This window comes from Bactrocera neohumeralis, unplaced genomic scaffold (assembly GCF_024586455.1).
Source record: "Bactrocera neohumeralis isolate Rockhampton unplaced genomic scaffold, APGP_CSIRO_Bneo_wtdbg2-racon-allhic-juicebox.fasta_v2 cluster09, whole genome shotgun sequence".
In the NCBI taxonomy this organism is placed as follows: domain Eukaryota; kingdom Metazoa; phylum Arthropoda; class Insecta; order Diptera; family Tephritidae; genus Bactrocera; species Bactrocera neohumeralis.
This window is the reverse complement of record NW_026089622.1, coordinates 17,717,771-17,728,589: the sequence shown is the minus strand read 5'-3', so window position 1 is coordinate 17,728,589 and position 10,819 is coordinate 17,717,771. Positions and strand designations below refer to the sequence as shown.

The following is a 10,819-nucleotide window of genomic DNA, read 5'->3' as shown; positions in this document are numbered from 1 at the left end:
TTAAATTTTGGTCAAATAATCGGTCACAAGCGTCGATCGAATGTTGGATTCTGAGCAATTTTTGGTGGTCAGTCAATTTGTGCGAAATAAACTGTGCACATCTTTCGAAAGCCCAAATGTTCGGTCAAAATGCGATATATCGATATTTTGGAGATGTTCCAGTCCATGAATTTCAGTGATGATTTCGGTTTTTTGATGAATTAGAACGGTGTCATATCAGGTGAATACGGGGAGGGGTTAATGGTTAAATTTTGGTCAAATAATCGGTCACAAGCGTCGATCGAATGTTGGATTCTGAGCAATTTTTGGTGGTCAGTCAATTTGTGCGGAATAAACTGTGCACATCTTTCGTAAGCCCAAATGTTCAGTCAAAATGCGATAAATCGATATTTTGGAGATGTTCCATTCCATGAATTTCAATGATGATTTTGGTTTTTTGATAAATTAACGCACAGTTTCGATGGAATTTCCGGTGATCACGGATTTTGATTGGCCCACATGTTTATCGTCATTTATGTCCTCCCGACCACTTTGAAAACGTTGAAATCACTCGTGCACTCTGATACGGGATAGGCAATCATCGCCATAAACTTGTTTCGTCAATTGAAACGTTTCGGTATAAGTTTTACCAATTTTAAAACAAAATTTAATGTTCGCTCTTTGTTCGAAGCTCGTTTTCGCACCGATAACACAAGCATACTGGCACTAAAGACGCAATAAATTCATTTCCAATGGATGAAATGTGACTGGACTATCGATAAAGATAGCAGATCCTAACGCACCAGTCGACATATAGATGGCGCCACCAGGGGGCGCAAGATTCAAAAAGTCCTCTTTACTTTGGAAATCACCTTGTACATATGTATATATGTATATTGTCATACAAACAAGTGAAAAACATATTTTACCTCCAATAATCAGTTTATTATCATTTCTTTTAAACAAGTTAATTTACACACATTTTACACATTTAAATGCTTTTCGCATGTCTTAAAAGCTACGCCCACACCAAATCCCGATCCAATTAATAAAGGCCAAGATTTTCTTTTCAGCATCAAAAGTGAAAAAGTGACACCCACAAATAAACCGGTTGCTAAAAAGAAAGAAATATATATAAAAATTGTTTGTTTAGATTAAACACGTTGTATAATGAATAGCTATACTATTTTGAAAATTGTATCTACTAATTTTGAATTAGCATACGTTCTCCATATTATTCCGTTTAGCGCGATTACGCTCACTTTTTAAAAACTTTTAAACCACAGATACCATTCTCACTTCGATGCCAAGTAGCAAATAAGCGTTTGTTATCTAAATATTGAACCTAGTAATAGTTTTTTTGCAGTTTTCTATTATCTCACATTTTTGATCACGGTATTGATTGCGCGATAATTCATCTGGATTTTTTGTTTGGCCAATATTACTAATGAACGACCAGGAAGTCGATGCTTATTAATTAATGAGGCGTTATTTTACTTTATGTCTTCAATAACTTCGTGGTGATTTTTATTAAAAGCTTGTAATATAGATGCTCCTCCCAATTTTTGGGTGAAATTTCTTTACTAATAGCATACTCGGATGACCATATAGTGGTAGGAGTAGCAACAACTTGATGACGATCAAAATAAATGTTATGAATGCATAAATGGTGTACACCAATGGTTGGCTTCCATGAGTTTGGAACTGGCTAAGCACAAAACAGAAGTATTGCTCATAAGCTCCAGAAAAATTGAGTAAAAAATAACTCTCACTATAGAAGAGTATGCGATAACTTCACAGCCACATTAGAAGTATTTAGAGGTAATGTTGGACTTCAATTTGAAATTCAAGGAGCATTTGCTATACACATGAAATATATTAGGTAAAGCAAGTAAAATTTACAATATCAAGAATGATAACAAATAGAGGTTGTGTGCGCTCCAGCCGTCGACTTCTAATCGCGAAAGCGATGAGCTCAGTAATACTATATCAGGAATAAAGGGTTGTTAAACTTATTCCAGTGTGAGAGCGCCTCAAAATTAGCGTTTTTATAACATTTTCCATTATGGCCAGATTGCACAAAATTACAATTTTTGGGCATTTAAATTCAAATACCCAACATTTAGTATGAATAAAAATTACTATATAGCGGTTATTTATTATATGGAGAAACTATTTAAATCTTTTTAAAGAATATTATAACAACTGACTTTTGTCCTTTCAATGCCCAATAAATGGGTTTAAGCTTGTTAGCTCTCAATCATTAAACGTTTTTAATCATTTTCCATTGAAAATAAAATTATGATGCTTCAAATTACAAAACGTTTCATCAAATATCTTTAAATTTTACAAATTTATTTAATTTCATTTTTATAAGTGGTCTTGAACGATGCAACTAATACCTCCGTTTACATATTTTTTTGGTATAATTTCAATCTGGCCATCGCTCGTTTCCAATTGCTAAACGTCAAAACCTCCTGAACTCGATCAACTGTCAAAGTTTAGGTGGTTTTGACGTTTAGCAATTGCTCTCTCACTTCCAGTGAGAGAGGAGTTAAACATCTCTTTATCTCTGACTATATGCTGTTCCAGTTAGGATACAGGCACTAGACATAAAAACCTATGCCAGACCAATAAATGCGGTGCATAAACTCACAGCAATAAGAGTAACAAATGCCTTCCCATTTAAGTATCTAAGTATAACGGCCATAGACATCCAAGTAGACGAGTTCATAAGATTATATGAGCTATCAGCGCCAATTACAGAAATTAAAAAGAGAGAGGAGAGAAATACATCCATGACATCTGTATATGGATAACTAGACAACATGGGGACCTGGATTTCCACCAGACCCAAATATTAAGCAGGCATGGGTGTTTCAGAGGCTATCTATACAAATTTCAAAATGACGTTAGTCCGTATTGTTCGAAGTATATGGAGTCAATAGAAGACTCTCAAGACGTATTTTTCCATTGTCCTCGGTTTCCAAACATAAGGGAAAAGTTAGAAACAGCACTAGGTAGTAGTTTAACGGCGGAAAACAAAACAGCAAAAAATATTGTCTTATCTACACAGCAGTTTTTTACGTTTGCACATTGAATCCGAAAGTCGCTTTTTCGATCGTCGTTCCGCTACATTGATACGCTGCTATCAACAGTTTGTTTAACTAAATTTTTAAATTGAATTTGAGCTACATTTATTATAGAAACATAATTTTTTAAATAAACCCAAAATTGCCGAGCAACGAAAGCGGGCGTTTGAATTTTAAAAAAGGTGAAAGTTTGGCAAAGTGAGAAGTGTCGAAAAAGTGAAACCAAAAACAGTGACCTTTGGCGTTAGCAATTCCCACCACAGCCGGTTCTACGCACGGGAATTGACTCGGATTTCATCCAACCAAGGGCTGTTTTTTCGGCGATCTAACCCCGTTTGGATCGGTAAGTGTTAATTTGTGTTTGTCGTCATTGGAGCAATGCCTTGCAGCAGGGTTGCTCCGTATCCTCCTGACTCGTGCTGGCATTGAGTCCAACCCGGGCCCGGAGGAATTTTTCTGCTGCGTATGCGCAAAACGGCTCCATCCAAACTCCACCTCGGTCAAGTGCAATACATGCAATGGATGGAGCCATCTTAAGACCTGTTCTGGCCTTAAGACTCATAGGGAGTGGACCACGCGTTACGTGGCCCCATGTTGCCTGCGCAATACTTCGACACAAGCCTCTACGGCTGTGCAATCTGCACATAGTTCGCGCGCCGCGCCGCCACTCAACAGAGGATCTCCACGGTCCCTAGGAGCTCAATCAGGCAACATAGCTCCCCCTCTGACGAGGAGATAGTTGCACTTATGAATCGGGAACGTGTATCGATAGCTGCGGTCCAAAAAACCAAGCTAAACAGCCGCTCAGATCTTCTGAGTTGTGCCGGTTTCAACGTATTACGTAAAGATCGCGAGTGAGATAATGGTGGTGGCCTAGCCTTCATATTGCACAACACCGTGCAATATCGTTTAATCGATGAAAACATCGACCCCAGGGATACTACCCTAGAATGACAGGGTATAGCTATCCGGTCAGGCGAGGTCGAGCTAGAAATATTTAATATATACATCCCCCCAGTTACATGTTGCCCAACAGGATATCACCCGAATATAGGTGCGCTACTTCGTAGTGAAAACCGTTTGGTACTAGGCGCGCACCATGATCTTTGGCATTCCTGCCTGTCAAATGACCGTAGGGGGATAGAGCTGGCGGAACAGATTGACGTTTCGACATTCTGCACAGTGATGACGAAGCTCCCACCAGAGTTATGGGCACCTGTAATAGCTCGCCGGATACCCTTGCTAACGGTGGTCTGATAAACAGCATAACCTGGCGACCTATGCTAACTCTTGCATCAGATCATCTGCCCATAATTATCTCGATCGAGAAGCCTCCTGATTTTGTTTCTGTGGACAACCGCACCTACATTAACTTTAACAAAGCTAATTGGGTCGGCTTCACAGAATTTACTGAGGGCACCTTCAACGCTCTACCTATTCCTACGGACGGCGTTGGCGAACGTCAATTCCGCAAAGTGATCGCAGCAGCTACCACTCGCTTCATCCCGGCTGGAAGAATAGCGGAAATCCGCCCCAATTTCCCAGCCGAAGCAGCCGTTTTAGCTAATGAGCGCGAGGCCTTAAGCCATGCCGATCCCGGGGATCCCCGAATAAGGGATCTCAATTTGGAGATTCAGATACTGTCAAAGCTTTGTCAAACCCAAAGAGACATGACGACCGAGTTGAAGTTCAATTCAATGGTCATGCCTCTTCGGACCCGTAGAAGTGCGCGAGCTATTTTAGACGGCAGTTCACACTGCACCCTTCGGTTGACAATGCTAAACGATGTAATAACCCACGGCTGCGCAAAATGCAAACGACGGCGCGCCACTTACTTTCACCGATGGGGAGGTTCAGGGTGTCATCAAAAAAGCTAAATCCTCCAAATCCATTGGCCCTGATGGAATCAACATGCTAATGCTAAAGCATCTAGGCTCGACGGGAGTAAGATATCTCACCAAGGTCCTCAACCTGTCGCTGACCACTCTTCATATACCCGATGTGTGGAAAGTCGGAAGAGTGGTCCCACTACTGAAACCTGGGAAACCCGCCAACAAAGAGGAATCTTAGCGACCGATAACACTCCTCTCCCCAGTAGTGAAGACACTTGAGGCCTTGTTACTCCCGACCTTCACTCACCACCTGAGCCTAGCCAGCCACCAGCATGGATTCCGAAAAGTGCACAGTACCACCACAGCACTTAGCGTCATAAACGCGCAGATGGGTCGTGGCCTCAACCAGAAACCACCCTGCGAAATAACGATCCTCGTAGCGTAGGACCCGTCAAAAGCTTTTGACACGGTCAACCACACAACGCTACTGCAGGACATTGAAAAAACTACGCTACCTCCAGGGTTAAAGAGGTGGACCATGAACTATTTGTGCGGTCGGCAGTCATCCGTACTATTTCGTGGTGAAACATCTAAATTGAGAAGAATTAAACAGGGGTTCCGCAGGGTGGTGTCCTCTACCTGCTACTGTTTAATTTCTATGTCTCGAAACTCCCACAACCACCAGAGGGAGTTTCCATAACCTCGTACGCTGATGACTGAACGATATTGGCGTCGGGCAATGGAATCGATGGCATGTGTTCGAAGGTAAACAGCTACCTCTCCGACCTTTCTCGTTTCCTCACTGCACGAAATCTCACACTTTCCCCCACCAAATCCACAGCGACCATATTTACAAACTGGACGAAGGAGTATAGACTTGAGCTTAATATTGCAGTCGACGGCGTCAAAATTCCGACTGTCAATAATCCTAAGATTTTAGGTGTAACTTTCGACAGTCTATGCTCCTTCTCTCCTCATACGACCGCGATTATCGCCAAGTTATAGAGCCGCAACAAAATCCTCAAGTTGCTATCCGGCAGCACATGGGGAAAAGACAAAGAAACGTTGTTGGCAACATACGAGGCAATCGGCCGGCCGGTCCTTAATTACGCAGCTCCCATATGGTCGCCTGGATGCAGTGACACGCAGATGAGGAAACTTCAGACCTGTCAAAATACTGCACTCCGGACCACGACGGGATGTCTTTTGATGTCTCCCATTGAACACCTCCACAGTGAGACGCTTATGCTCCCAGTTAAGGAGCATAATGAACTCCTCTCCAAGCAGTTCCTGCTGGGATGTTTTCGCAGAAATCACCCCTGCCACCAACTGCTTGGAGTGGAACCGCCTCCTAGGAGCATCAAAAGGTCATTTCTCGACTACGTCGACGACGTCGTACAGTACGCCGACCGGACATCGGACGCAACTAACTTTCGACAGGTACTGACCGCCATTCACAATGGAGCCATCAGCACCTTCACCGACTCCCTTCCCGTGAATGGCGTTCTTGGAGTCAAACCACCACCCATAGCAGACGAAGAGCTCCAGCTGCCGCGAGAAACGCGTGTGAACCTTGCGCAACTTCGTTCTGGATAATGTAGCAGGTTTTTTTTTTGTTTAATTTTTCCCAATGTTTTTTTACATAAATTTTGTCATAACATTGTCAACAAATTATAAAAAAATATGAATCTAGTAGGGACGATAGCCAGGCGTTTTGTGAACATTTACAAAAAAAATTAAGCAAATCGGCTGAGTAGTTCGACCGGAATCATGTCCGCTAGTTTAAAACAGTTTGGAAAAAAAAACGCGTTTAAAGTTTGCGGTGTGCCTCCGAACGCTCCGAACTTCGAGCGGTATTATTATTTTTGGGCCGTTTTCAAAATCTTCCAATGGTAAAGTGGGTTTCTACATTAAATCTAAGGGTATAAGGAAGCAGAAGATGAAAAGTGACTATTCTAAGTGGACATGGGTGCTTTAGAAGCTACCTGTACAGATTCCAGCACGACATTAATCCGAGTTGTCCGACGTGTTCAAAGTGGTTTAAAGACTCTGAACATGTATTCTTTTATTGTCCTCGATTTTTACGTACAAAGAAAACTGCACACAATCGGTGGTAGTTTTACGGTGGAAACTCTCATGTGTCAGACCACTGAGAACTGGAAAGCTGCCAGCGAAAATGACAAAACTGAGACATATAGAGCGGAGTATGCGTCCGTCAGTGCATGCGATAAGGGAGACTAAAATGTCTTATCACTCCCACGTATTAATACTTAATCGGGTGGTTCCGTGTTCTTCGTCAGCGTTTCACTAAATCCAGGCATATATATTAGTTATACATACATATGTAGTTAACGAGCGGCCGCAGAACTCTCGACCTTCATACACCATCTGAGCCTCGGCAGCCAACATGGCTTCCTTAAAAGTCCCCTCATCACCACAGCATTTAGTCATATATATTTCCATATAACTAATTGCTTTAATCCTGTCAGAGGAACAAACGTGCCATACGTCGACGGGGCAATCAGTATTTAAATTTTGTTCGATTATTTTCATTCACACAAAGAGAAAAGTTTTGCGATCTAACAAATAATCCGTTTTACCTTTTCTATCTTGGTCGATCTAACACCGGAAATTCTGAAAGTGTATGCGTTATTAGTTACACGACTATAAATTTTGTATTGTGGATTTGAAAATATTAATTTAAGTTAATTTTAGATTGGGATTCAGAATATTACCCCCGATTTCGGCGATAAGATGGGTATGTACAAATGTAGAGACGAAGGAGTATAGACTTGAGCTTAATATTGCAGTCGACGGCGTCAAAATTCCGACTGTCAATAATCCTAAGATTTTAGGTGTAACTTTCGACAGTCTATGCTCCTTCTCTCCTCATACGACCGCGATTATCGCCAAGTTATAGAGCCGCAACAAAATCCTCAAGTTGCTATCCGGCAGCACATGGGGAAAAGACAAAGAAACGTTGTTGGCAACATACGAGGCAATCGGCCGGCCGGTCCTTAATTACGCAGCTCCCATATGGTCGCCTGGATGCAGTGACACGCAGATGAGGAAACTTCAGACCTGTCAAAATACTGCACTCCGGACCACGACGGGATGTCTTTTGATGTCTCCCATTGAACACCTCCACAGTGAGACGCTTATGCTCCCAGTTAAGGAGCATAATGAACTCCTCTCCAAGCAGTTCCTGCTGGGATGTTTTCGCAGAAATCACCCCTGCCACCAACTGCTTGGAGTGGAACCGCCTCCTAGGAGCATCAAAAGGTCATTTCTCGACTACGTCGACGACGTCGTACAGTACGCCGACCGGACATCGGACGCAACTAACTTTCGACAGGTACTGACCGCCATTCACAATGGAGCCATCAGCACCTTCACCGACTCCCTTCCCGTGAATGGCGTTCTTGGAGTCAAACCACCACCCATAGCAGACGAAGAGCTCCAGCTGCCGCGAGAAACGCGTGTGAACCTTGCGCAACTTCGTTCTGGATAATGTAGCAGGTTTTTTTTTTGTTTAATTTTTCCCAATGTTTTTTTACATAAATTTTGTCATAACATTGTCAACAAATTATAAAAAAATATGAATCTAGTAGGGACGATAGCCAGGCGTTTTGTGAACATTTACAAAAAAAATTAAGCAAATCGGCTGAGTAGTTCGACCGGAATCATGTCCGCTAGTTTAAAACAGTTTGGAAAAAAAAAAACGCGTTTAAAGTTTGCGGTGTGCCTCTGAACGCTCCGAACTTCGAGCGGTATTATTATTTTTGGGCCGTTTTCAAAATCTTCCAATGGTAAAGTGGGTTTCTACATTAAATCTAAGGGTATAAGGAAGCAGAAGATGAAAAGTGACTATTCTAAGTGGACATGGGTGCTTTAGAAGCTACCTGTACAGATTCCAGCACGACATTAATCCGAGTTGTCCGACGTGTTCAAAGTGGTTTAAAGACTCTGAACATGTATTCTTTTATTGTCCTCGATTTTTACGTACAAAGAAAACTGCACACAATCGGTGGTAGTTTTACGGTGGAAACTCTCATGTGTCAGACCACTGAGAACTGGAAAGCTGCCAGCGAAAATGACAAAACTGAGACATATAGAGCGGAGTATGCGTCCGTCAGTGCATGCGATAAGGGAGACTAAAATGTCTTATCACCCCCACGTATTAATACTTAATCGGGTGGTTCCGTGTTCTTCGTCAGCGTTTCACTAAATCCAGGCATATATATTAGTTATACATACATATGTAGTTAACGAGCGGCCGCAGAACTCTCGACCTTCATACACCATCTGAGCCTCGGCAGCCAAAATGGCTTCCTTAAAAGTCCCCTCATCACCACAGCATTTAGTCATATATATTTCCATATAACTAATTGCTTTAATCCTGTCAGAGGAACAAACGTGCCATACGTCGACGGGGCAATCAGTATTTAAATTTTGTTCGATTATTTTCATTCACACAAACAGAAAAGTTTTGCGATCTAACAAATAATCCGTTTTACCTTTTCTATCTTGGTCGATCTAACACCGGAAATTCTGAAAGTGTATGCGTTATTAGTTACACGACTATAAATTTTGTATTGTGGATTTGAAAATAATAATTTAAGTTAATTTTAGATTGGGATTCAGAATATTACCCCCGATTTCGGCGATAAGATGGGTATGTACAAATAGAGGTTTCGAAACTAAAAAAAATATACATATATGCATATACATATGTATATATCTAGTTGCCGCTGTTTTATGTGCTTATGCTTTAAAGTGCTTGTTTTTTACTTTATAATGAACTAGAGGGCCCGTCCACGCTTTACTGTGGCTGATACATAGATAATACTACTAATACTATCTATTTGATATCTATTAGTTAGATTATAACTATTATTTAATGAAAAGGTGAAGCAACTTGTGTTAGTTTACAAAAATTGAATCAAAAATCATTTCGCGTGTTAATAAAGCATTGCTTTTTAGGGAAAAAATACTGTTGAATTTGGGCTGTGCACCAGGAAAATCAACCGAGTCCAATCGATAATAATTATGTTGGCTTATCACAAGCTATCATAGCTTGCATATTGAACTAGAGGCATTGCCAGTTCATCGCTTTTTTTCATTCACAATAGCTATGAAAATGTAAACAAACCAAAATTACAAAACTTTGTGTTTTGTTTGAGTTAAAATTAATACAAATAGGAACATTTGTTATATTTTTTTTTGTATTAACAAAATAAATATATTTATATTCCGTTACAATTTGAAGAATTCAAACTGACCTTTTCTCCACATCAGACATTTTGAAACAAATTGAATATCAGTTGACTGTTCCCGACCGCATTGCCAACACACATCGTTTTTAAGCGAAAATATGAAATAAGTTAAGAGCATTTTATTTGTTCATGATTTGGCTATTAGCTTGTGATGGTCAAAAAAACACGCCTACTCGTATTACGGGCATCTCGACAGGCTAAAGTTTACTGCATACTAACTGTCAAATCCATTGCCAAATCTGTATGTGGGCATTTGTTATCATAACATAATCATTTGCGGAAAGGCGTCGGGTAGGTATGTTCGAGCTGATGTAGCGCATGTTTTGAGCTATTGAACTGTTTAAATTTTTATATGGATGTGGAAAATAAAAAAAAGGAGAAATATATTTCTTTCTACAAATGTATTATTGGAAAAAATAAGAATTTATATTTTCGGACTATATGTTATATTGTAGCATAAATTTTATATATGTACCTATTAAAATAATAAATTTAATATGAGCAATGATATTTTGATTTATGCTTGTGTAAGTTAATTAAATTTAAGACTTCGCTCATTCGCCAATCAATTTTGTATAATTTTTCCGCAAATTAACAATATTAAACTAAATATTAATATTTTGGAAAAACGTATTAAATT

The 10,819-nt window shown here is 40.4% G+C and overlaps 1 long non-coding RNA gene across 1 annotated transcript in view; it reads right to left on the bottom strand.

Moving 5' to 3' along the window:
• Positions 1–902: 902 nt before the first annotated feature.
• LOC126764254 (uncharacterized) overlaps positions 903–10,819 on the bottom strand; it is a 43,625-nt gene continuing 33,708 nt past the window's right edge. Inside the window, exon 2 of the long non-coding RNA XR_007667829.1 lies at positions 903–1,093. This is a non-coding gene — a long non-coding RNA (uncharacterized LOC126764254). The remainder of the gene's footprint in view (positions 1,094–10,819) is intronic.